This window comes from Ambystoma mexicanum, chromosome 5q (genome assembly GCF_040938575.1).
Source record: "Ambystoma mexicanum isolate Mex_15411 chromosome 5q, UKY_AmexF1_1, whole genome shotgun sequence".
Taxonomy (NCBI): domain Eukaryota; kingdom Metazoa; phylum Chordata; class Amphibia; order Caudata; family Ambystomatidae; genus Ambystoma; species Ambystoma mexicanum.
The window spans coordinates 248,015,405-248,041,437 of NC_090933.1; positions in this window are offsets into that span (position 1 = coordinate 248,015,405).

Consider the following 26,033-nt stretch of genomic DNA (forward strand, 5'->3'; position numbering starts at 1 on the left):
AAATTACGGCACCGTAATTTACGGTGCCGTAATTACCTCCTTCCCCATTCCCATTGAGCCCTATGGGGGCAGAAATGGGGATGGGGAAGGGCTATGGTGAATGGGGAATTACCGGTCCATCCAACCTTGGAATGGACCGGAAATTACTCCATTCACCATGCCGGTATTCCATGTAGTAAATAGCTCCATGGTTGCCAACCAAGGAGCTATTTACTCCATGCCGTAGTCCTAACTCGGAATGAGGGCCATTGTTTGTTTCTTTAGTTGCGTAATTGTTTTTTTTTTGTTTCTTAGTTTAGTCTAATTTATAACGTTTTTAAACACCCAGAGGTTTCTAAGCGTGGACCCGGGGATCGAACCTGTGTTGCTTCATGTCGTCTTGCTTCCAAGGCGCGCATGTTGCCGCTGAGCTATCCTCCCGGGACAATCTCTGTCTTCTCTGTTTCCGAGATTCTATCTCCTCTTCTCTTGCCACTCTTGGCCGGGTTACCCTTTTACACTCAAATTTAATTTAATTTTCTCTGTCTTGTCTTTAAGTCCCTCCATGTTCTTGCTCCTAGCTATCTCTCTGCTCTGATATGTTTCTATACTCCTTCTCGTTCTCTCCACTCTGCTTCGCAGTTTCTATTGGTGGCACCTTGTCCTTCTTCTGCCCAATACCGTTTTTGCACTTTTAAGCTTTTAGCCCCTCTTCACTGGAATGCTCTTCGATACTCTCTTCATTCTATTTCTGTCTATTCTTTATTTCGTGGGTTGCTGAAGTCTCATTTGCTGCAAAATCCTTGATTGTTTTCTGAATTTTGTGTTTATCCATTATATTGTACCATTCCTTATTCTCTGTACAGTGCCTTGGCTTAAAGCGATTTATAAAACACAAATAAAATACAAAGACAAAAATACCTCTGCAGGGCTTGGCGTTTCCCAGGTAATTCCAAGATGTCTTCCCTACCAACATTACATCTTTATCAGTGGCTTGTTCTACAGTCTATGGGCCATCAAATCAGGGTTTATGCCAGTTTATGTTAAAGATCCGTAGGTGGACCAGATCTCTGGGGTAAAGGGTTGGGGCTTTGAGCATTTCTTGGCAGTTTACTGATGTGTTATCTTCATCATTCTTCTTCGCCCTCACCTGCCATGCCTTTAGCTGTTGAGAAATAAAAGAAGCACTAGCCATCTTCGAAGCGAGGTACTCATACATCTCATTACCCAAAACAGTGACTGCATTCTGAGCATCCGTCAGCACTCTACTGGGAGGAGCAAGTGGGAGGTGCATGCATCGTCCTGTCACCACCTCATGGCAACTTAAATGGTGTTTAGACGCAGGATGATTGTGCAGTGCCTACAGGGCTATGGGCAGACAATGAATTCATCGTTTTTTCAGAGGTATTTTCAGCTTTCCAATTCTTTCTTTGAGCAGGCCATTGAGGCATTCGCAGATCCTGTTTGTCTGCAGGTGATAAGCACAGGAAAACATATGCTTTATTCCCAGTAGGATCGGGACATTCTCGAACACTTCATTCACAAAGTGCGGTCCATTGTCGGTCCAGAGGACTGAGCAAACACCCCATCACGGGAACACCTCGGTAACGAGGAATCTCACTGCATAAGTGGCATCCTGGTGGGTGCATGGACCAGCTTTGATCCATAGAGAAATGGCCATATTTTCACTGGCATATAACTGTAGCTGTTGCAATTTTGAACCATGTCCACATCATGTATATGTAGATGTTGAAAAGGCCCATTAGGCCAATTATTTACTTTTCTCACTACTCAAAATGTGTGTCCTGCTGTGAAACATTGGAAAGCAATGCAGTTGTACATCAATGCGGCAACATGCTCTCTCAAGTTGGGACAGAACCAGTCTTCCGCTATGTGTGCTGCAAGACTCTCCTTACCTGTGTGGGTTGGGTAATGCAGCTGCATTAAGGCTGTCTGCAATAATTCGAGGGGCATGACTGTCTTTCTGGTGTTCTCTTGTCACCACATTGCATCTGTGGGGGATACTGAACATCCCCTCCTTATCCACAATTCCTTTTCTTCTAATGGTGCTCATCCCTGTAATTCAATTTTTTGGGTAATGGGCAGTGAATTAAACGCTTCTTGTGTTACTATGCTACACACTCGTGTGGGAGGTGTATCAAATGTGTTTATCTCTTGGAAGTATGCTGCCTTTTTTGCTTCTACATCTGAGGCTTCATTGCTGAGGGAAACCATGTCCCCCCCTGGTGTGTGCGTAGCACTTCACCACTGCAATGGTTGATGGGAGTTGTACTGTGTCTAATAGTCTGTCTAATAGGGGCACATGCTGCACTGGTGTGCTGTCAGCACATCCAAAGAACCCCCTCCTTTTCCATTGTGACAGTCCTGCATGTACTGTTGATGTCACGTATGCAGAGTCGGGGTACACTGTTATCTCCTCATCCTCATGTGTTTCTGGTGCTGTTATGAATGCTACTCAATCTGCTGCTTGTGCTGAGAAATGTACAAGAAACCTCGCGCTTGCCAGCATGTAAAATGTCCCATTCTGTCTCAGTTTTACCACTGCTGTCCCAGTATGTCGTTCCCCTGATACCTGGTCAATTATTGAGGACCCGTCAATAAAGCATACTTCCTCTCCTCTGAGGACATTTTCTCTGATCCTTGGGATGTTGTCAAAGTTTTCTGTGTATTTAGTGCAGTTGTGTACGTAGTCTCACTCTTCCACTGGTTCTGCTGTGAATGTCGGCTGAATTTACAACTCTACATCTCACTACTTTTATTGCTGGATTTGAGATGATCACCCCGTATCAAGATGCTCTTTGTGTGTTCAGTGTGCCTTTAGGTTTCTCAAGAATGGCAAAAGGAGCATGCTCCACGTAAACATTGGTACTACAGCCCATGGTGATACTTGACAATCTCTCGACTGCAAAGGTAGCTGCTGCCAATGCCTGTTCACAAGGATAATGGCCTCTCATTAATGGATACAGAAGCCCATTACTATGTGGGTGGTACCCTGATGATAGCGCCCTCTGGATGCCCAATTGTTTACAAAGAGAGGACCAAAACATTGAGGTGACATGGGTACCCCTATCAGATACGAGGGTCTTTGGGAGTCTTGTAACCTGACAATGTCCTTCAAAGATGGTTGCTGTGTATGGTGCAGAAGGTAGACCTGGGAGTAGAGCGAAGTGAGTCATCTTACTGTTGGTGTCCACTGTGACCATGATGGCCGTACTTCCTCTGGAAGGAGGGAGATCCACAATAAAATCAGTGGTTACATGTTCCCAGGGTCGGGACAGTAAAGCTTCCTGTTGGAGAAGTCCAATAGGTCTGCCTACAGCAGTCTTATTAGCAGCACAAACCGGACAAGAAGACACATAGCTCAGAACATTTTCCTTAAGGAAGGCCATCAGAAGTTCCTGGCCACTAGGTTATGGGTACCCTTACGTCCGTTATGATCTGCCAATTGGAGATCATGGCACCACGAGATAGCCTTGGTCTGTAAGGTCTTTCTAGGTAGAAATAAATTCTGGTGATGGTAGTAGAGCCCGTTCTTCTGGTTGATAATATGCACAGAGAGGTTGGGAACTCCCTCCTCCCAGTCTCTTCTAGGACTTCCTAGAGAAAGGTATTGACTAGTGCAAGGAATCTTTTATCTTGAAGGAGTCTTTCGTTTCCTTGATAGAAACCCGTATCCTCACCCAGACTTCTTGATAAAGCATCCGCCAAGGCATTGTCTGAACAAGGTATGTAGGTCATGATGTAGTCATATTATGAGAATAAGTAGTCCGAGCGGGCATGGTGGGAGTTCTTGCACTCCATCTGCTGGAGAACTCGTAAGTTCCGGTGGTCTGTGCGGACCAGAAATTGGTAAATTGCCCCCTGGAGCAAGTGTCTCCACTCCTCACATGCTTGTTTGATGGCAAGCAGCTCCTTCTCAAGCACAAACTAGTTCCTCTCACTGGTGGTAAGGGTTCTTGAGTAGTAGGCAACTAGGTGTTCTAGACCATCAGAGGTCTTTTGAAGAGGAACAGACCCTAAGGCTCCTCCAGAGGTGTCAGCTTCCACAATGAACTGTAGAGTCTGATCTGGCTGGATCAGTTCGGGAGCTGTGGTGAAGAGGGTCTTAAGTTTCTGAAAGGCTTCCCTCGCTTCCTGGTTCATCTCAAACCTCACTCCTTTCTTAAGTAAAGCTTTTATGGGTAAGACAATGTCGGAGAACCTAGGGATAAAGCGCCTATAAAAATGTGCCAACCCCATAAATCTCTGAATATCCTTTACGTTCTCGGGTTCCTGCCACTGCAGGATCTCCTTTACCTTTCCCAGGTCCATCCGAACTCCCTCCTTGGACAGGATGTACTCCAAATATGACACAGAGGATGTTTCGAACTGGCACTTCTCTGGCTTGGCAAACAATTGGTTTGCTTGCAGGCGTCGAAGTACCTCACTAACATGTCTGCGGTGTTCTGGCAACGTGGAAGAAAAGACTAAAATGGCATCCAGATAGACGACTACTGAAATGTACAGGAGGTCAGAGAATATCTTGTTGATGAAACACCGGAAACAGCTGGGGCATTAACAACTCCAGATGGCATTACCTGGTATTCGTACAGTCCTAGTGGAGTCCAAAATGCCGTTTTCCATTCATCTGCCTTCCTGATTCTCAGAAGGTGATATGCACCCTTGACATCCAACTTTGTGAAGACTTTAGATCCTTGCATTGCTTCCAATACGTCCTTTATCAGGGGCATCGGATAGCGGTTGCATACAATGAGGTGATTGAGACTGCGGTAGTCTATGCAAGGATGTAATTCCTGTCTGTCCTTCTTCAGGATGAAGAAAAGAGATGCCCCGCCTTCACCCACTAGGTGACCTGGACATCTTGATGACCCCATTCTGCAGGTTGGCATCTAAGTAATCCTTAACAGCTTTACGCCCAGGAAGAGAAATGGGATACATCCGACCAAACGGCACTGGCGCATCTGGTATCAGGTCTATCGCACAATCCTCTGGTCTGTGTGGGGGTAACAGTCTCTGTAGTTTGCCTTCGAATACCTCAGAAAACTCTTGATAGTGAATAGGAATCGAAGAGACTGTAGACTTGCACAGCGAGACTGCCCTTCCCTTCTGTGCTTCGTCCTCCGACAGACCTAGACAATGCTGATGACAGTACATGGAATCAAAACTAAGAACGTTGGCTGTCCAATCGATCCGAGGATTGTGCCTATGCAGCCAAGGGATTCCCAGTATGACTGGGAAGTGGGCTGCCCGGATGATATTGAATACCAGATTTACGAAATGACCTCCAAACAGCACCTCTATGGGTCTTGTCTCCATGACAATGGGTCCGGACAAAAGAGGGGTAGCATCCACCCCTTCGACTGGAATGGGCCTTTGTTCTTCTTTCAATGGTATTTTGTTTTCCTTTTCCCATGCTATATCCACAAAATTGCCTGCTGCGCCGCAGTCCAACATCGTAAACACTTTGAGAGAGGTCTCTGGTGTGGTCCTTAGGCATACCTGGAATACCATAAGTCTATTGTCTTCTGTTCTTCCTACTGGTTGGGTGTGGCGCTGCTTCCCCTGAGATCTCCCCTGCATAAGAGTGGTGGGAAGCATTTCCCTTATGTCTAGGCAGGACTTCAGGGCAATTTCTCAAAATGTGCTTAGAGAAACCACAATACATGCACAGGCCAAATTCCTGATGCCTCTTCCATTCTTCTGGTGTCAAGGGACCTCGGGCGGTTCCAATCTGCATTGGTTCATAAGCTGGTACTCTGTCCTTCAAGAAAGGTGGGGGATTGCTCGATAGAGGGTAAGGTCTACTTCTCCTTCTCTCCTGTCGGCGTTCAACCAGCTTGTACTCTATTTCCAGGGCCAAGGTAACTAGTTCTTGGAATGTGGCTGGACGAGCAATGCGTGCCAATTTGTCCTTGATATCGTCATGGAGTCCTCTTCTGAATAGTGTCTGTTGAGCTGAGTCCAGCCATCCAGCATTGACTGCCAACCTCTGGAAGTTTGATACATAAGACTGAACATCAAGTGTTCCTTGCTGGAGGTCTAGCATGGCTTCATAAGAGGAGTACTGTACCTCAGGTCTATCAAACCTGACCTTGAACAATTGGACAAACAAGGCAAAGTCATTGAGTGCAGGATCATTCTTGGTAACCAGGTGTGTAGCCCAGGCTAAGGCATTGCCGACTAGGTTGGAGAAAAGAAACCCAACCCTGGCTCGGTCTAATAGGCACGGGGGCTGAACGTGTAGTAGACTAGGCAAGCGTCCATAAATTCTTTAAACAGCTTGGGACTCCCATTATTTTTTCCAAACGGGAAGGGTAAAGGTGGAAGATCTCCTCTGCCATCTTCACGAGCAGCAACCTGTTGGGGTAATGTGACATTTTCAGAACGGAGAGACTACTTCAACCGTCAAGCTTTGCAAAGCGGCCACCAGCTCTTGGTATTGCTCCAAGGAAGCATAGGATCTGTTTAGCGATTTATGCTGTCATGCACCGGTGAACCCTCCCGAGCCTTCTCCTCATTTGGGTCTTTGTTGGAGCTGTCGTTCTTCCTTCTATACTTTTTAACTTGCTTGACCTTCTTTTCCTTAACTTTCTTTTCCTTCTTATCGTGGAGGTAGGGACGGGCTCCCCACGAAGACACCTTGGCCTGAAATGGAAACCAATCCAAAGGGAATCCCGAGGAGCAAGCCCCCTAAAACAGGAAAAAAGCCTCCTTGTACAAAAAAACCTGTTTGGGTTGGAACACTGGAGCATCCGTGGAACAGGCTTGCAGAAGGTAAGTACTCTGATGTTTGATCATTCACGGATTGCTGAAGGAGTAAGTAGTTCTTATAATACGAAGATGATTAGACTGAAGAAACTGAGTCCTAGATCTGCCCAGGCGATAGACTGATGGAATGCACAGAGGAGTTAGTCCCTCGCGGAGGGAGAAAATACAATGCAGGATGCGGAACCCTTATTGATAGGGTCAACAGGACTTGGCCCGGCGAGAGAAAGTCTGCTGCTTGGTAGGAGGTCCACCTGGGACCGTTAAACAAAGATTCATCATCCGGGAAGGAGACAGCAGTGTCGGTGTAAGGATAAAGCACCTCGCAAGCACGAGGAAGGGGAGTGAGAGTCAAGGGAGGAATAAACCAAAGACCAGATAAGAATGAGGAGGTGCACTAAGGTACAGAAGGAACGCAAGGAAGCGAGACCAGAATTGAATAGAACAGCTAGAACCCCAGCATAAAGGCATGGGCTGGATACAAGGGAATGCCATATGGATACGAAGTAGCCGGCAACCCGGGAAAGAAGAAATAACACCACGAAGATGCAGGAGAGAAACCGAGGCAAAGCGCCACAGAAGCCAGTGTGGAAACCGCAGAGCGCAGAGGAGAAGCATGCCGTGAGGCAAGAAGGAATGAGAGAGAAAAACAGAGGACCTGGAAGTAACCGATCGAGAACCCGGTAGGGTTACAGACCGCAGGTAGGGAAACTGACAAAGATCTGCTAACGAAGTAGCAGCAGCGGAATCCAATGGAGATGGATACAACACACCATTCCTATGACACGGCACGTAGATATAACTGTGGCGGCCTTCTTGGGTTAGGACTAGACCGCTAACAGCAGTTGCACTGACTACCTAATGGCCCTACGTTGGAACCTCCAACATTGCCAGACTTTCCATGGTCCCAGCATGACAGTTACCTTCCTGTCATCTTGTGATATTGACTCTCCAATGTATAGAACCTCTTCTGGCTGTATTGTAATTTTGCTTTGTCCACCTTGTATCCCTTCTCTGCCAATACTGTCATCAACTGTATTGAGTCTTTTTTCGACCCTGCTCCTCTGTTCTGCTACACACTAGGATATCAACCATGTATTGGATCAGTGTGCTGTCTGGATGTACATTTCCTAGGTCCATTTGGAGGACCCTATTGAATATGCAAGAATATTTGCAGTACCCTTGGGGTAGCCTTATATGTTTCCAGTTTTTATTTCTATATTGGAACAAGGTCAAGAAGGGGAATCGAGAAGAATGCATTCTTCATGTCTATTACTGTCAAATGTGTGGCTTCTCGTGGGATGCTACATAATATTGTCTCTGGATTAGGAATTAGGGGAAATTCTGCTTGAACAATATTGGTCAGAGGGTGCAAATCCTGTATAAAATTGCACAACCCTCCTGTCACCTTCTTCACTGGGTACACAGCCATGTTACATTGAGACTCGATGGTACTAAGACTCCCTGTCGCTCTAGTGCAGAGATTGTCCCAAAAATGCCTTTCTCTGCAAGTTTATCTCCTCTATGAAGTCATTCAGGATAGGGTCTGAATGGTTGTCTAAGTGAATAGCATTTCTCGCATCTGTGGTACAGTAGTGCTGGAGATGAGGGGGCCAGAAACGATGTGCATCTGTCATTTTTGTATCGTCTGGATGAGGGAGGGACCGGAGCATTGAGGGCCACATTCATCTGTCCCCCTTCTCCTTTCTGAAAGGGGTGATTATCTGAAGGAGATTCTCTTGAATGGATTTTAAGGTCCCACAGTTTCCAATCGTTCAATGTCGGTGAACAGAACCTCTGATGAAGGTGGCAGTCTTCAGTGTTTAACACACTGAGTGAGCCCTACATAATGGGTGGTATTCCATTAAACTATGCTGCTCAGGTTAGTAATTGAAGGGTGGTCGAAGAGGGTTAGCAAATGGCCAGCAGGCAATCATACTCCAAACCTACTTCTCATAAAGTGGAGGATGAGCAGGGTATGCGATGCAGCTTAATATAATGCCTCTGTTATTATGAGTGATGAGACCGTCCGCCAATCTATTAAAAGGGTTTCCTTGTAATGTTTTACGGATCAGTGTTAATTTGTTAACTTTTCAAATTCTCGCTCCCCCTACTGGCGCCCAGAGTGCTGGGACTCAAAAAGTAGTTTGCATGGGGTCCCTGGGACATTGTGGCAGGGGTCCACAACGCTTTTTACATTGCAAACATATTACGCATCCTAGCAAAACAAGACCCTTGTTTTGAGCATATATTATGTAAGGGCATTTAGAGGGTTAATATGGACCCTTTTGATTGAAGGCCACCCATGCAGCTTTACCACTGTAGACATGTTGTGTGCAACCTGGAGTTCCTTGACTGCAACTTGGGCGAGGGTCCTTTGTCGACTGTGTATACATCTATGACTTGTATGCCCCATGGTCCAACCAGTCAATAGCCCATGCCCGTTGGTACTATTGGGTGCAAGCGGGTATATTTAGGTGGCTTTATTTGGCATGACGGAGTAAGAGTCGTGCAAGGCTAAACATGGCAGTGAAGCACGGTTCTGGTGTTGCTATGCTGAGGAAGAGACATTGGCAAGTTAGCAGGACCTGGTGTTCATTGCTTGCTGTCATTATCTAGCCATCAGGGCACGTGGGAAAAGAGTGCTATAGAAATATTGGCTGCAGTCCATGGCCCCTGTCGAGGGGAGTGAATTGGACCATGTTAGCCGGTATTGCATACACGTTGCGTATGTTCAATGGTATTATTGACAGCAATGACCCATGCAAAAAACTGCTCTTTGCAAGCATGCCATATTACAATGCATACTTATATATATTTACCACTGCAGAATGGCACTGCACCATTGCACAGTTTATGCAATTTGGGCTAGTTGATCAATTTCGCTTTTCATGTTCATATCTTATTCTGCTGTAATTCCAATGTTTATATTACCCATTTCCTTCAGTATCGGCTCTATCACTGTACGATTCTGTGATATCCGTCGCTTTGCACCCAGCACCTGAATATCTCACTGTGATTCCCGGAAGAACTAATTGCGCACTATTTGTTTGTACAAATCATGAAAAATGCGTGTCAGATCTTCATAACAGCGGCCTGACGATTGCTGCAAGGTATGACGGCGCCATTTAGCAGTGTGTACTAAACACAGTTAATTACTGAGGGAGGAGAGATCAAGGTGGAGGCGCTCTCTGAAGTATAAGGCAAGTTCAAAAGAAATGCGCATCAATGCAGAGTGTGCAGGACGAGGACAGTCATTAACTGCTGCTGTGGCATTTTCTTCCGGGAGCGAGAGGCATAAAAATAGCACACACACACTTCTTTTTGTTTTTGATAAAAGGTCTCATATTACTGGAGGTTGCCAGAGACTTTCATATTTTTCACCCTCAGTCAGATTGTCGTGCCGCTTGAAAATGTCCTACACAGCATGCTTATTAAATTGAATTCTTATACCGCTCTTTACCCTCAACAAAGACAGGAGTCTACATCCTTATGCTTAGCAGATGTTTTGCACTATGTCTCCCATGATCCTGCACCTTTGACCATGACGGCTAGGGCTAATGGGAGCTGTAGCTGAAACATCTCACACCAACATTAACAACCCACCCTCTTTGCCAAAAACATTTCATGTTCCTGAACGGGAGGTCCATACTTGCAAACATTCTGTGACCAAAAAGATGTAGGATTCTTCAAGTTTGAAAAATAATAATTCCCATAACAATGACATCACAGGAAAATACAAAACATACAAACAGCACAACATGGAAAGATGTTGAAATGTTAAAAATGTATAATTCTTAATTCTAACACCAAATTGTCAGCAGATGCTGTGTGATGGTGTTACACTCTGCCACTTGCTTTCACTGCTGGTTCACTGAAGGTTGCCCCTGCAAGAGTGCAGGACAGAGTCAAGTAGCTATCAGGTCAGTTGATTGGTCTGAGCCCAATCAAAGAAATCACCTAGTAGCCCACTGTACAGACAGACTAATTATATCGTTGCATGCTTTGTCCTGGGCTGGTCTCAAGCAGTCTGCCTTGGAATAAAATAAATTACTTGCCACTGTAAAAAGCAGTAGGATCTGTCACTGAAATCTGTAGGTGGTAGGGCTGCTTCAAAAGCAGTAGCCTACTGCCTAAATCTGTAGGGTTGGCAAGTATGGAGGTCAAATCCAATTCCCAAACCTTTCTTCTGACTGGACTTCTGGCCCCTATTTTGACCTGTTGGACACCTTCCTTTTTACCCTGTCTCACATTCACTTCCTTATTTAATCACTTACCATCCTTGCAACCTAGCAGTCCCATATGCCCCCTTTCCTCTAAAGAAAGGGTTGACCTTCCAAATCCTACCTTATCAGTTTAAAAATGTCAGGTTAGAATATAATGCTTCAGCGCTCAAAAATCCCTCGCCCACTTAACCGCATTCGTGGCACCCAGAAAAATGCATCCGTGCTTGGTGATTTCTGTCCCCTCTTGCCACCCAGTCATTTTATTTATTTAGTTTATTTGTAGTGTGCATAGACAAGGCCTGGGGACATAACACAGCAGAAGACATAAAACACAGGCAAGAATGGCAGATTAAAGGCAGGCCGGAGGGATAACTTAAAGAGGAAGGTTTTGAGCTCATGTCTGAATTTGCCAAAGCTCGGGCATGCTCTTAAATCAGGGGGGCAGGTCGTTCCACTGTCTGGGTGCTTTGTGTAGAAATGATCTCTGAGCCACTGAGGCGAGGCCAGTTTAGCTCTGGAAATGAACAGGAGGTGAGAATTGTAAGATCAAAGGACTCTCCTTGCAGGGCCATTCTAGTCTATTTACGAGATTGCTCAGACTTTCCCATAGAGACATCTGTGTGTGATGCAGTGGGTCCACATTTCACATGCCTTTCCACTGGGAGCCAATGAAGGGCACTCCTGGCGTTTGAGATGTGATCTGATCTTTTTAGGCCTTCCACCACTCGCACAGCGTTGTTCTGAACAACCTGGAGAAGAGCCAGCTCACCTTTACAGGTTCCCTTGAGGAGGCTCATGCAGTAATCAATGTGAGTGCCAATAATTGCCCTGGCGATAGTGGCACAATTTGACCGACTGTGGAAGAGTCTGAACCGTGCTAGTAGTTTTAGGTGGTAGGCTGAGATGACAACAAGGCTATTGATATGTGCTATTATTGATAATTCATCATCTAAGACTTCACCCAGGGTTTTGACTCTGGAGAGGGTCGCTATGGTGCAGCTTGAGATGTTAAAGGCCTTGTGTTTATCCCCAAGTTTCGTTAACTGGGCAGCTTTGCCTGCAATCATCAACTCTGTTTTTTGTGGGTTGAGCGCAAGGCCATTGTCCACCATCCATAATCCAATCTGGTTGTAGATGTTGTTGACCATGAGTGTGTCCTTAGTGTAATCAGTGGAAAGGGTAATGAGACAATGGGTGTCATCTGCGTATTTTGTGTACAAGGTACCTTCTTCATCCAACATTTCTAAAAGGGGCATGGTATAGATGTTCAAGAGTGTGGGTGACATGCATGCTCCCTGTGGTACTCTGCATAAGACCGGGTAGTTATTGGCCATGGCATCGTTGTGAAATACCTTTGCCACTCACCCTGATAAAAAGAGTTGACCCAAGCGGCTGGTTCAGGGGGAAGAAGGCTGTATCACAGAGCATTTGCACAAGTATCTTATGGTCTACCATGTCAAACGATGAAGACAGGTCAAGAAGCATCAGTAACAACCATCGCAGGGCATATTGTCAAGATCTTCAGATGAGGTACCGCAATGATTATGTATACCTCCGTCCCCAAGCACCGTCCAGAGAGAGAAGTCAATAACACTCCCTGGCCAGTTATTGAGGCCACAGGTGCAGAAGGCAGGAACTCAGGTAGCTCAGGTAACCAGGCAGCTGCAAAGGAACATGCAATCAAGTATGAATACTGCACAACTATGACTGTAACCACTTTCTAATACAAGGAATGAAATGACACCTACCAGAGTAGCCTGAAAAGCTGTAGTAAGGAAAGCAAATCTCGTGCTGTCCCTCCCTATGGTGGGTGTCAGGAAACAGGGAGCCCAACAGCAGCAAGATGAAGAGGTATTACCCAGTTCCTGTGGTAGCCTGTGATGTTTTGATTGCACCTGGAGGATAAGGGAAGAGATGTTAACTTCCCACGTGAAGAATACAGAATTCCAAAATCCAATGGTTAATCCAAAGAAGTCTGTGAGGCAAAGCAGTGGTCCATAAACCAGGTAAGCAAGAGTTCCAGTGAGCCAAATCCAGGAGGGAAATCCAAAGCAATCCAAAAGTCTGTTTGCAAGGTCCAAATATCCAGACAAACACACCAAAGTTCGTAACGCCACTCGATGCCGAAAGCAACAGCTGAGAAGCATGGTCCTGCGGTATCGGCAGCTCTTTATACTGGCTACTTCCTTGATTTATCATGTGATCAGTCACATGATCGCATGTGCAACATCGCGGGTCCAGGCGAGCGACGTTGCGTGCAACGACGAGACCGGGAAGTCCCAATCAGTGAGCGCAGCGGTCTGATTCAGCCGCGAATACTGGAAGCCAGCGTACCCCAGCGCCAGCGGGACCATAGTCGCCAAGAACTAGGGCGCCACCATCCTCTTCGCCCCGCAACATCCCGGTGCTGTTGGGAGGGGCGACATGTGTTGGGAAGTAACAAGGAACTGGGCGGGGCATGCACGGGAGCGGGGAAGGAACCTGATGGGAGACGTGTGGATGCCTTGGAATGGGGAAGGGTAGGCGTGACAGAGTTCCCACCCTAGGACCCACGACCGCGTGGGCTGGAAGGATTGAGCCTATGGAACCTAGACACCAGGAGCAGAGCATGGACATTGGAAGTTGGTTCCCACTTTCTCTCCTCCGGACCGAAGCCAGCCCAATCTATGAGGTAATAAAGCACACCCCTACTGATGCGGGACCTCAGGATATCATTGACCTCATATTCGATCACAGAATCATGTACCAGCGGGGACGGGGGCAGAATTGCTCTAGTATCGGGCAAAATTGGTTTTAACAAGGACGTATGGAACAGGGGATGAATGCGCCATACAGTAGGCAAGGACAGGCGGTAAACAACTGGATTAATGACTCTCGTGACGCGGTAGGGACCCACAAAACGAGGGAGAACTTACGACAACCAGGTATATGCAGGTGCCGAGTGGACAGCCACACCTTGTCACCGATTTTGTAACGTGGGGCAGGAGAACGTTTCCTGTTCGCTGAGGTGCACATGGTAGCCTGGGCTTCCCATAGATGGGCAATGGTCTGACCATGGATGTTACCTAGATCCCTAAAACAGGCAGCAGCAGCGGGATTAAGGGCATTTTGAAAGTCGGGTAATGGCAAGATTCGGGGGTGTTGACCATAGAGCGAATAGAATGGGGAAAACCCAGTGGCCGAGTGTGGGGCATTGTTGTAGGCGAATTCTGCTATAAGCAAGACTTGATACCATGTATGTTGATGCTGTAAGGATAGGCAGCGAAGATAGGGCTCGAGAGACTGGTTGATGCGCTCAGTCTGGCCATCAGTTTCAGGGTGGTGAGAGGAGGAAAACCGGGCATCAATTCCTAGTACCTTCGTGAGAGAGCGTCATCGGGAAGTGAATTGGGAACCCCTATCGGAAATTATGACAGAAGGTAACCCAAAGAGCCAGAAGACAGAATGAAATAACAATTTGGCTAGAGTCGGAGCAGAAGGAATGCCAACACAAGGGACAAAGAGAGCCATCTTGGTGAATGTATCCACAACAACCCAGATAGTGTCGTGGCCCTGAATCTTTGGTAGGTCAGTAATGAACTCCATGGTAACCGTGTGCCAAGGGTAGTGGTGGAATGGGCAGGGGTTAAAGCAAACCTAAAGTTCGACCTTTCCTGTTTTTACATTGGGCACATATTGGGCAGTTAGACACATCATTGTTCACATCTCTGGGTATGGTAGGCCACCAACACCACCTTTGTAATAACTTAAGGGTCCGTCCCTGCCCTGGATGGCCATTAATTGGGGCGTCATGAGACCATTCCAGCGCCTGTATACAGTGTCTTGAGTGGGTATAACCGACTCTGTACGAATGGTAAACCATCATGGAATACAGGATCCCACTCTTCAGCGTCATCAGGATGTACAGAGACCCACTGACGAATAGAGTCAAGCAAATTTACTGGTGGGGTCCATAAGCAGATAAGATGCCTTTTGTCCAATAGGGTTTCAGGAAATATCGGAAGGGAATCCCCCCCTGGCAGCCGTGATAGAGCATCTGCTTTGCCGTGACCTATACCCGGACAATGACGTATGATGAAATCATAGGTGGAAAAAAACAGAGGCAAACGTACTTGATGGCTGTTAAGGCACTTCTGGTTGGCCAGATCCTGTAAATTACGGTGATCGGAGTAGACCATTATCTGGTGTCAGGCCCCTAACAAATGGTGCCTCAAAGTCTTAAACACGTCCTTAACAGCCAGTAGTTCCGTCAGTGTGACAGTATAATGTTGTTCTGTTGGTATAAACTTGCAGGAATTGAAAGTGACGGGGTGGAGGAGCCCCATGTCCGGACAAGCCTGGGAAAGGACTGCACCTAAAGCAAATGAAGAAGCATCGGCCTCGACCACAAAAGGCAGCTCAACGTTAGGATGTTGCAGTATGGGGGCCGATGTAAAGGCTGTTTTCAATGTATTAAACGCCTCATCTTGTTCCGGAGCCCAAACATAGGGTTCCTGCAGACTGGTTAGATAGGTTAGGGGGGATGCTATGGAAGAGAAACCTGCGATGAACCTTCTATAAAAGTTTGCAAACCCGAGGAAGGAATGCAAAGCCTTAACGGTAGTGGGAACAGGCCAATTCTATACAGTGTCGACCTTGACTGTGTTCATAGAGAGTCCTTTAGCGTTGATGTGATAACTCAAGAAGTCCACTTCTGTGGTGTGGAATAAACACTTTTTGGGTTTTGCAAACAACGCGTGGGTTCGGAGTCTGTGAACTACTTCTCGGACATGGCCTATATGAGACGGAAGTGTTGGAGAAAATATCAAGGTGTCATCTAGATACACGATGACATATGTATCTATGACATCATGGAACACATCGTTCATAAACCTCTTGAATGTCGCAGGGGCTTTACCCAGGCCAAAGGGCATGACGGTGTACTCATATAAACCATGCCTAGTTGTTAGGACTCTGGGATGGAGGAGAAAGGGCATCAGGAGACGGTATTGCTGTGCATGAACTACATTGCCCAGCATTCCTTGAGGCAATTTGTGGTTCATGCCGTGCGCGCGTCTGGCCAGCTGACACTCATTAGGGCAGCTTATCAACGGCCAACGGCGCACGGAAGGTGTGGCTTATTTTGCATCTTGAGGCGAAGCCATGCCGGAGGACTAAGAGACCGCTGCTCCATGCTGTTCATGCTGGAAATGTTCTCGTTGGTACTGGAAATTCAACACGTTCCGTTTGCAGTGAGGAACACAGACTCATGCTACTTCTACGAGCCATAACAGAGTACGTCCAGGAAGGCTTACGAGCTTCCCGGACGACAGATAAGAGCTGCATTGGTTTCTTTATTTAAAACGCTACTGTTTGCGATTGTTTCATGGTGTAATATGCACGTGGATTGGCATTTTCACCCATTCTATGATTCATATGGCTCAGGGGGCGCTGAGCAAGTCCCAATACGCAGATCTAGGAACTCTCGACTCTTATTCTGCTTTGCATACAGTGCATGCATTTAGAGTCTAGTAAAACGCTCTCGTAGCACAGCGGTTTTCAGTGCATTCAACTGAATTACGGGGAAAGACACTATGACAGTACCATAGTTGTGTTGCTCTATATGTGGACCACCGTTTTGTTTCTATGTTGTGTAACTGTGCAAACAGTTTGCCCTATGGGCCATGTGTGATGGTTTCTTCATGGTGGGAACTAGTCCCATGTACATGTTTCATACTGCTTGCTTAAATGTAGTCTATGCTATGTGTGTGCCTGTATCAAGGGGTACACTATAACTGTGTGTTCAGGAACCAGTACATTAAGACCTGTATTAAGAGGTATTAGGGTGATACCGGAAGTGCTATATAGTGTTATGAAATGCTAGTAAAGATACTAGATAGAGTAGTGTTCTTCTCCTGTTGCTTCCCCTAACCTATCCACACTAGGACTTTCCTTACCCTCTTTCTGGTGTTCCTATACTCCCTTCCCAATCCACAACCTCTCCCTAACCCTCTCCCCCCCACTGGCTGCCACGTGGTATTCTGTAAGTTATAATCAGATACCTGTGCCAACCACGGGTGGAGGGTCGACTTCATTCGGCTTCTGTGGTTCGGGGGAGAGTGTTGACATTGCTCATTCCCCCACTAGTTTTGACATAATAAGCCACCCCCATATTGGGATACTTTCAACCACCCAAGCCAAATGGAAGCGACTATTCCTGTATTGGCCGATGTGCTAAAGGTACTTCAGTATATTCAAGTAGAATTGGTGCAAGCAAGACAGGAATCTGACAATTTGAAAACGCAAGTACAGAGTTTGGTAGCTCAGCAGACACCGCTGGAGGGAACTAGTATAGGAACCACGGGTCAAAATCCCACAGTTGTTGTTCAAGCACCTACTAGTGTTCCGTTGGCAGCTCCAGAAAGATTTTCAGGGGATCCCAGGAAATATATGACCTTCCTTACCGAGTGTAGGCTTCATTTTTTGTGCAAACCTTCGTCTTTTGAAACCATTCAGGCTAGAACAGCTTTTGTGATTTCATATTTAACTGGGGATGCCGCAGCATGGGCTATGCCGCTAGTACAAAAGGATGATCCTTTGTTATACAACTGGGATGGTTTTTTAGGGGAATTTGGCAGGTTATTTGATCGCTGCAAAGTATAATTTGCTCAAGACAAGGAGTTATTGGGTTTAAGACAAGGAGGGCGGGATCTGGTAACATATGTCACCCTGTTCAACAGATTGGTAATTGAGACGGAGTGGCCAGAGGCTAATAAGTTGTGTCTTTATTGCGGACAGGCAGGACATTTTATACGAACATGCCCTAATACACCTCAGAAAAGTGTGGGTGGGGAAAAAAGTATGAAGGAGGCGGGAAAAGAGCTGGGCCAGCCATAAGGGGAACACAGGCGCCGGGCCCGATAGATATAAGGTTCCTCAAATGGGTGGCAAACACAATGGGAAGTAAAACGTCTCACTTATACATATTGGTGACATTATGTTTTGCATTAACTAAACAGGAGGTTTTGGCCATGGTAGATTCAGGAGCCAATGGTAATTTTGTGAACATTACTTTGGCAAACAGGATTACCGCTGTTGGACAAGGTGAAAGTGAAAGGAGTTCAATCCATGGATGGTTCTCCATTGGTGTCAGGGCCCATTCGAAAACAAACAGAAAATTTGAGCATGATCTGTGGACAGGGTCATAAAAAGGAAATAGTATTTGATTTAATAGCAGCACCTCAATTTGGATTAATTTTGGGCATGCCGTGGCTAGTTCTACATAACCCCAGCATTGACTGGGAAAAACGGACGGTGTGGTTTAATGAAGAGAGGTGTCAGGCACACATTTTTCAGCAAGGAGGACCCGTAGAATTGTTAACAGAAACAAGGTCAGAAGAGCATTTGGTAGGAGCAGTAACAGAAGAAATTCCCTCACTGTATGTGGAGTTTGGGGAGTGTTTGACAAGAGGATTGCAGAGCAATTACATTCGCATAGACCATATGATTGTGTAATTAAGCTGGAAGAGGGAGCCAAACTGCCATGTAGTAGAATCTATGCGCTTACAGAAAAGGAAAATCAGCATTTAAGAGAATATCTGGACGAGATGTTGGCAAAAGGCTTTATCAGACATTCGACATCACCTGTATCGTCCCCTTTATTTTTTGTTCCTAAGAAAGAAGGCACCCTACGCACTTGCATTGACTATCGGGCATTAAACAAAGTGACAATAAAGAATCGTTTTCCATTACCCTTGATTTCAGTGCTGTTAGACCAAGTAAGGGTGGCCAAAATTTAAACCAAGTTGGATTTAAGGGGAGCTTACCATTTGATACGGGACAAGGAGGGGGATGAATGGAAAACAGCGTTCAGAACTAAGTTTTGTTTATTTGAATATCTTGTGATGCCTTTTGGTTTATGTAATGCACCGGCAGATTTTCAGTTTTTTATGCAAGAAGTATTGCATGAATTTATTGATACTTTTGTTATTGTGTACATTGATGACATTTTAATGTATTCTGAATCTCCTGAACAACATGTAAAACATGTACAAAAGGTGTTGAAAAGACTACAGGATTATTACTTATGTGTAAAATTGGAGAAATGTTTTTTTCATGTAAATCAGGAGGAGTTTTTGGGCTTTATATTGACAGATACAGGAATTGTGATGGACCCTAAAAAAGTGCAAGCTGTTAGAGATTGGCCTTCTCCTCAATGTGTAAAGGACGTTCAGGCATTTTTGGGGTTTGCCAATTTTTATAGGCGATTTATTAGTCATTTCTCCAGAATTGTCACGCCAATCACGCACTTATTAAAGAAAGCAGTGAAGTTTAGTTGGAGTGAGGAGGCAGAGAAAGCCTTTCAAGAATTGAAGATAGCCTTTACTACTGCTCCTGTGTTACAACATCCCAATACAGAGAGGGCTTTTCAGGTTAAGACTGATGCCAGTAATGTGGCGATAGGGGCAATTTTGTCCCAAAAAGATGATCAGGGAGTATGGCATCCTGTAGCATTTTATTCCAGGAAGTTGTCAGGGTGTGAACATAATTACTCCATAACTGATGAAGAGTTGTTGGCCATAAAATCCGCATTCTTGGAATGGAGACATTACTTACTGGGAGCCAGGCACCAGGTAATAGTGGTAACGGATCATAAGAATTTGCAATACTTTAAAACGGCTCGTACTCTGAGTCCTAGACAATTAAGATGGTCACAATACTTTAATGAATTTGACTTTGTTGTAACTTTTCGGTCGGCCAGTAAGAATGGGAAGGCCGATGCTCTGTCCAGGCACCAAAATATGGATAATGTAACAAGCGAAGTTAAGCCCATTATCTGCCAGATAAAATTGTTGGAGCTATTACTACCCAGGTCATTGAACGAGTCAAAAGAGCTTTCACACCACAGCAATTTTCAGAATGGCAAAGTAGTCATCCGGCCCGGTCCATATGGCATGGGTTGCCCTATCATAAAAAGCAGTTATATCTCCCAACTAAAGAGTTACAAGAGAAGGCTTTGTTTTGGTGTCACAAATCTCCTTTAGCAGGTCACACAGGTAGGAGGAAAATGTATATGATGTTGGAGAAATATTTCTGGTGGCCTACTTTAAGACAAGATATGGAGAAATATGTAGACTCATGTGAGATTTGTGCATGCAACAAGGCAGAGCATGTTAGGAAACAAGGGTTATTGCAACGATTACCAACTCCTGAAAAAGCATGGATGCATATTTCTATGGATTTTATTACGGATTTGCCGCCAGATAGTCAATGTGACACCATTTTGGTTGTGGTGTATTTTCTGTCCAAACAGGCACATTTTATTCCCTGTGAGGGGATACCTGGGGCAGGCAAGTTGGCTGAGTTATTCTTGCAACATGTGGCGAGGTTACATGGGTTGCCAAAGAGCATTGTTTCGGACATGGGCTCACAATTTACCTCCAGATTTTGGCGTGCCTTTTGTCAAATGCTAGGAATCAATTGTGCCTTGTCCACTAGCTATCACCCCCAAACTGATGGACAGACTGAAAGAGTGAATCAACCACTTGAGCAATATTTAAGAGGTTACTTAGGTGATGGCAGGGAGTCATGGGTGCAAGCTTTATGGTTGGCCGAATTTACCTATAACAATACTTATCATACGTCCTTGGGTATGGCCCCTAATGAATGTTTGTATGGACAAGAACACAATATGATACCAGAGAACCTGCCAGAGATGGAAAGTATACCAGTATTGCAGGAGCGAAAACAGTTTCTTCTAGGGATTAGGCAGAAGGCACAAGAAAATCTGGAGAGAGCCAAAAGACATTACAAGAATCAAGCAGATAAACATCGACAGGAAGGTCCTACACATAAAGTGGGGGACAGAGTTTGGTTATCTAATCAGAATTTGTCTTTGGTTGGGGCACGAAAATGTACACCTCGGTTCATTGGGCCCTATGTGTATATTTACAACTGCCATGAAATTGCATTTACCTAAATCTTTACCGATACATCCAGTGTTCCATGTATCTTTACTTAAACCCGCAGCTCCGGGAACGATTACCAGACGGCCTCCAGCGACCATGACAAAAGGCCAAGAAGAATATGAAGTGCAACATATTCTGGATGTGAAGAAGAGAAAGAATCATTTGTGGTACTTGATTCACTGGAAGGGTTATGGACCAGAGGATTGTTCTTGGGAGCCGGCAGAGGGAGTGCATGCTCCTAGATTGGTCAAACAATTTCATCAGCAACACCCTGGAAAACCAGGTCCTGGAAAGGGCCCTGAGAGAGGAGGTAATGTTAGGACTTTGGGATGGAAGAGAAAGGGCATCAGGAGACGTTATTGCTGTGCAAGAACTACATTGCCCAGCATTCCTTGAGGCAATTTCTAGTTCATGCCATGCGTGCATGTGGCCAGCTGACACCAATTAGGACAGATTATCAATGGCCAACGGCGCAGGGCAGGTGTGGCTTATTTTGCATCTTGAGTCGAAGCCATGCCGGGGGACTAAGAGACCGCTGCTCCATGCCATTCATGCTGGAAATTTTCTCATTGGTACTGGAAATTCAACACGTTCCGTTTGCAGCGAGGAACACGGACTCACGCTGCTTCTACGAGCCATAGCAGAGTACGTCCGGGAAGGTTTACGAGCTTCCCGGACGACAGATAAGTGCTGCATTGGTTTCTTTATTTAAAACGCTACTGTTTGCGATTGTTTCATGGTGTAATATGCACGTGGATTGGCATTTTCACCCATTCTATGATTCATATGGCTCAGGGGGCGCTGAGCAAGTCCCAATACGCAGATCTAGGAACTCTCGACTCTTATTCTGCTTTGCATACAGTGCATGCATTTAGAGTCTAGTAAAACGCTCTCGAAGCACAGCTGTTTTCAGTGCATTCAACTGAATTACGAGGAAAGACACTATGACAGTACCATAGTTGTGTTGTTCTATATGTGGACCACTGTTTTGTTTCTATGTGTGTAACTGTGCAAACAGCTTGCCCTATGGGCCATGTGTGATGGTTTCTTCATGGTGGGAACTAGTCCCATATACATGTTTCATACTGCTTGCTTAAATGTAGTCCATGCTATGTGTGCCTATATCAAGGGGTACACTATGATTGTGTGTTCAGGAACCAGTACATTAAGACCTGTATTAAGAGGTATTAGGGTGATACTTGAAGTGCTATATAGTGTTATGATATGCTAGTAAAGATACTAGATAGAGTAGGGTTTTTCTCCTGTTGCTTCCCCCTAACCTATCCACACTAGGACTTTCCTTACCCTCTTTCCGGTGTTCCTATACTCCCTTCCCCGTCCACAACCTCTCCCTAACCATCTTCCCCCCACTGGCTGCCACGTGGTATTCTGTAAGTTATAATCAGATACCTGTGCCAACCACGGGTGGAGGGTCGACTTCATTCGGCTTCTGTGGTTCGGGGGAGAGTGTTGACATTGCTCATTCCCCCACTAGTTTTGACATAATAAGCCACCCCCATATTGGGATACTTTCAACCACCCAAGCCAAATGGAAGCGACTATTCCTGTATTGGCCGATGTGCTAAAGGTACTTCAGGATATTCAAGTAGAATTGGTGCAAGCAAGACAGGAATCTGACAATTTGAAAACACAAGTACAGAGTTTGGTAGCTCAGAGGACATCGCTGGAGGGAACTAGTATAGGAACCACGGGTCAAAATCCCACAGTTGTTGTTCAAGCACCTAGTAGTGTTCCGTTGGCAGCTCCAGAAAGATTTTCAGGGGATCCCAGGAAATATATGACCTTCCTTACCCAGTGTAGGCTTCATTTTTTGTGCAAACCTTCGTCTTTTGAAACCATTCAGGCTAGAACAGCTTTTGTGATTTCATATTTAACTGGGGATGCCGCAGCATGGGCTATGCCGCTAGTACAAAAGGATGATCCTTTGTTATACAACTGGGATGGTTTTTTAGGGGAATTTGGCAGGTTATTTGATCGCTGCAAAGTATAATTTGCTCAAGACAAGGAGTTATTGGGTTTAAGACAAGGAGGGCAGGATCTGGTAACATATGTCACCCTGTTCAACAGATTGGTAATTGAGACGGAGTGGCCAGAGGCTAATAAGTTGTGTCTTTATTGCGGACAGGCAGGACATTTTATACGAACATGCCCTAATACACCTCAGAAAAGTGTGGGTGGGGAAAAAAGTATGAAGGAGGCGGGAAAAGAGCTTGGCCAGCCATAAGGGGAACACAGGCGCCGAGCCCGATAGATATAAGGTTCCTCAAATGGGTGGCAAACACAATGGGAAGTAAAACGTCTCACTTGTACATATTGGTGACATTATGTTTTGCATTAACTAAACAGGAGGTTTTGGCCATGGTAGATTCAGCAGCCAATGGTAATTTTGTGGACATTACGTTGGCAAACAGGATTACCGCTGTTGGACAAGGGAAAGTGGAAGGAGTTCAATCCATGGATGGTTCTCCGTTGGTGTGAGGGCCCATTCGAAAACAAACAGAAAAATTGAGCATGACAGGGTCATAAAGAGGAAATAGTATTTGATTTAATAGCAGCACCTCAATTTGGATTAATTTTGGGCATGCCGTGGCTAGTTCTACATAACCCCAGCATTGACTGGGAAAAACGGACGGTGTGGTTTAATGAAGAGAGGTGTCAGGCACACATTTTTCAGCAAGGAGGACCCGTAGAATTGTTAACAGAAACAAGGTCAGAAGAGCATTTGGTAGGAGTAGTAACAGAAGAAATTCCCTCACTGTATGTGGAGTTTGGGGAGTGTTTGACAAGAGGATTGCAGAGCAATTACGTTCGCATAGACCATATGATTGTGTAATTAAGCTGGAAGAGGGAGCCAAACTGCCATGTAGTAGAATCTATGCGCTTACAGAAAAGGAAAATCAGCATTTAAGAGAATATCTGGACGAGATGTTGGTAAAAGGCTTTATCAGACATTCTACATCACCTGTATCGTCCCCTTTATTTTTTGTTCCTAATAAAGAAGGCACCCTACGCGCTTGCATTGACTATCGGGCATTAAACAAAGTGACAATAAAGAATCGTTTTCCATTACCCTTGATTTCAGTGCTGTTAGACCAAGTAAGGGTGGCCAAAATTTATACCAAGTTGGATTTAAGGGGAGCTTACCATTTGATACGGGACAAGGAGGGGGATGAATGGAAAACAGCGTTCAGAACTAAGTTTGGTTTATTTGAATATCTTGTGATGCCTTTTGGTTTATGTAATGCACCGGCAGGTTTTCAGTTTTTTATGCAAGAAGTATTGCATGAATTTATTGATACTTTTGTGATTGTGTACATTGATGACATTTTAATTTATTCTGAATCTCCTGAACAACATGTAAAACATGTACAATAGGTGTTGAAAAGACTACAGGATTATCACTTATGTGTAAAATTGGAGAAATGTTCTTTTCATGTAACTCAGGAGGAGTTTTTGGGCTTTATATTGACAGATACAGGAATTGTGATGGACCCTAAAAAAGTGCAAGCTGTTAGAGATTGGTCTTCTCCTCAATGTGTAAAGGACGTTCAGGCATTTTTGGGGTTTGCCAATTTTTATAGGCGATTTATTAGTCATTTCTCCAGAATTGTCACGCCAATCACGCACTTATTAAAGAAAGCAGTGAAGTTTAGTTGGAGTGAGGAGGCAGAGAAACCTTTCAAGAATTGAAGATAGCCTTTACTACTGCTCCTGTGTTACAACATCCCAATACAGAGAGGGGTTTTCAGGTTAAGACTGATGCCAGTAATGTGGCGATAGGGTCCATTTTGTCCCAAAAAAAATGATCAGGGAGTATGGCATCCTGTAGCATTTTATTCCAGGAAGTTGTCAGGGTGTGAACATAATTACTCCATAACTGATGAAGAGTTGTTGGCCATAAGATCCGCATTCTTGGAATGGAGACATTACTTACTGGGAGCCAGGCACCAGGTAATAGTGGTAACGGATCATAAGAATTTGCAATACTTTAAAACGGCTCATACTCTGAGTCCTAGACAATTAAGATGGTCACAATACTTTAATGAATTTGACTTTGTTGGAACTTTTCGGTCGGCCAGTAAGAATGGGAAGGCCGATGCTCTGTCCAGGCAACAAAATATGGATAATGTAACAAGCGAAGTTAAGCCCATTATCTGCCAGATAAAATTGTTGGAGCTATTACTACCCAGGTCATTGAACGAGTCAAAAGAGCTTTCACACCACGGCAATTGTCAGAATGGCAAAGTAGTCATCAGGCCCGGTCCATATGGCATGGGTAGCCCTATCATAAAAAGCAGTTATATCTCCCAACTAAAGAGTTACAAGAGAAGGCTTTGTTTTGGTGTCACAAATCTCGTTTAGCAGGTCACACAGGTAGGAGGAAATGATGTTGGAGAAATATTTCTGGTGGCCTACTTTAAGACAAGATATGGAGAAATATGTAGACTCATGTGAGAATTGTGCATGCAACAAGGCAGAGCATGTTAGGAAACAAGGGTTATTGCAACCATTACCAACTCCTGAAAAAGCAAGGATGCATATTTCTATGGATTTTATTACGGATTTGCCGCCAGATAGTCAATGTGACACCATTTTGGTTGTGGTGGATTTTCTGTCCAAACAGGCACATTTTATTCCCTGTGAGGGGATACCTGGGGCAGGCAAATTGGCTGAGTTATTCTTGCAACATGTGGCGAGGTTACATGGGTTGCCAAAGAGCATTGTTTCGGACAAAGGCTCACAATTTACCTCCAGATTTTGGCGTGCCTTTTGTCAAATGCTAGGAATCAATTGTGCCTTGTTCACTAGCTATCACCCCCAAACTGATGGACAGACTGAAATAGTGAATCAACCACTTGAGCAATATTTAAGAGGTTACTTAGGTGATGGCAGGGAGTCGTGGGTGCAAGCTTTATGGTTGGCCGAATTTACCTATAACAATACTTATCATACGTCCTTGGGTATGGCCCTTAATGAATGTTTGTATGGACAAGAACACAATATGATACCAGAGCACCTGCCAGAGATGGAAATTATACGAGTATTTCAGGAGCGCAAACAGTTTCTTCTAGGG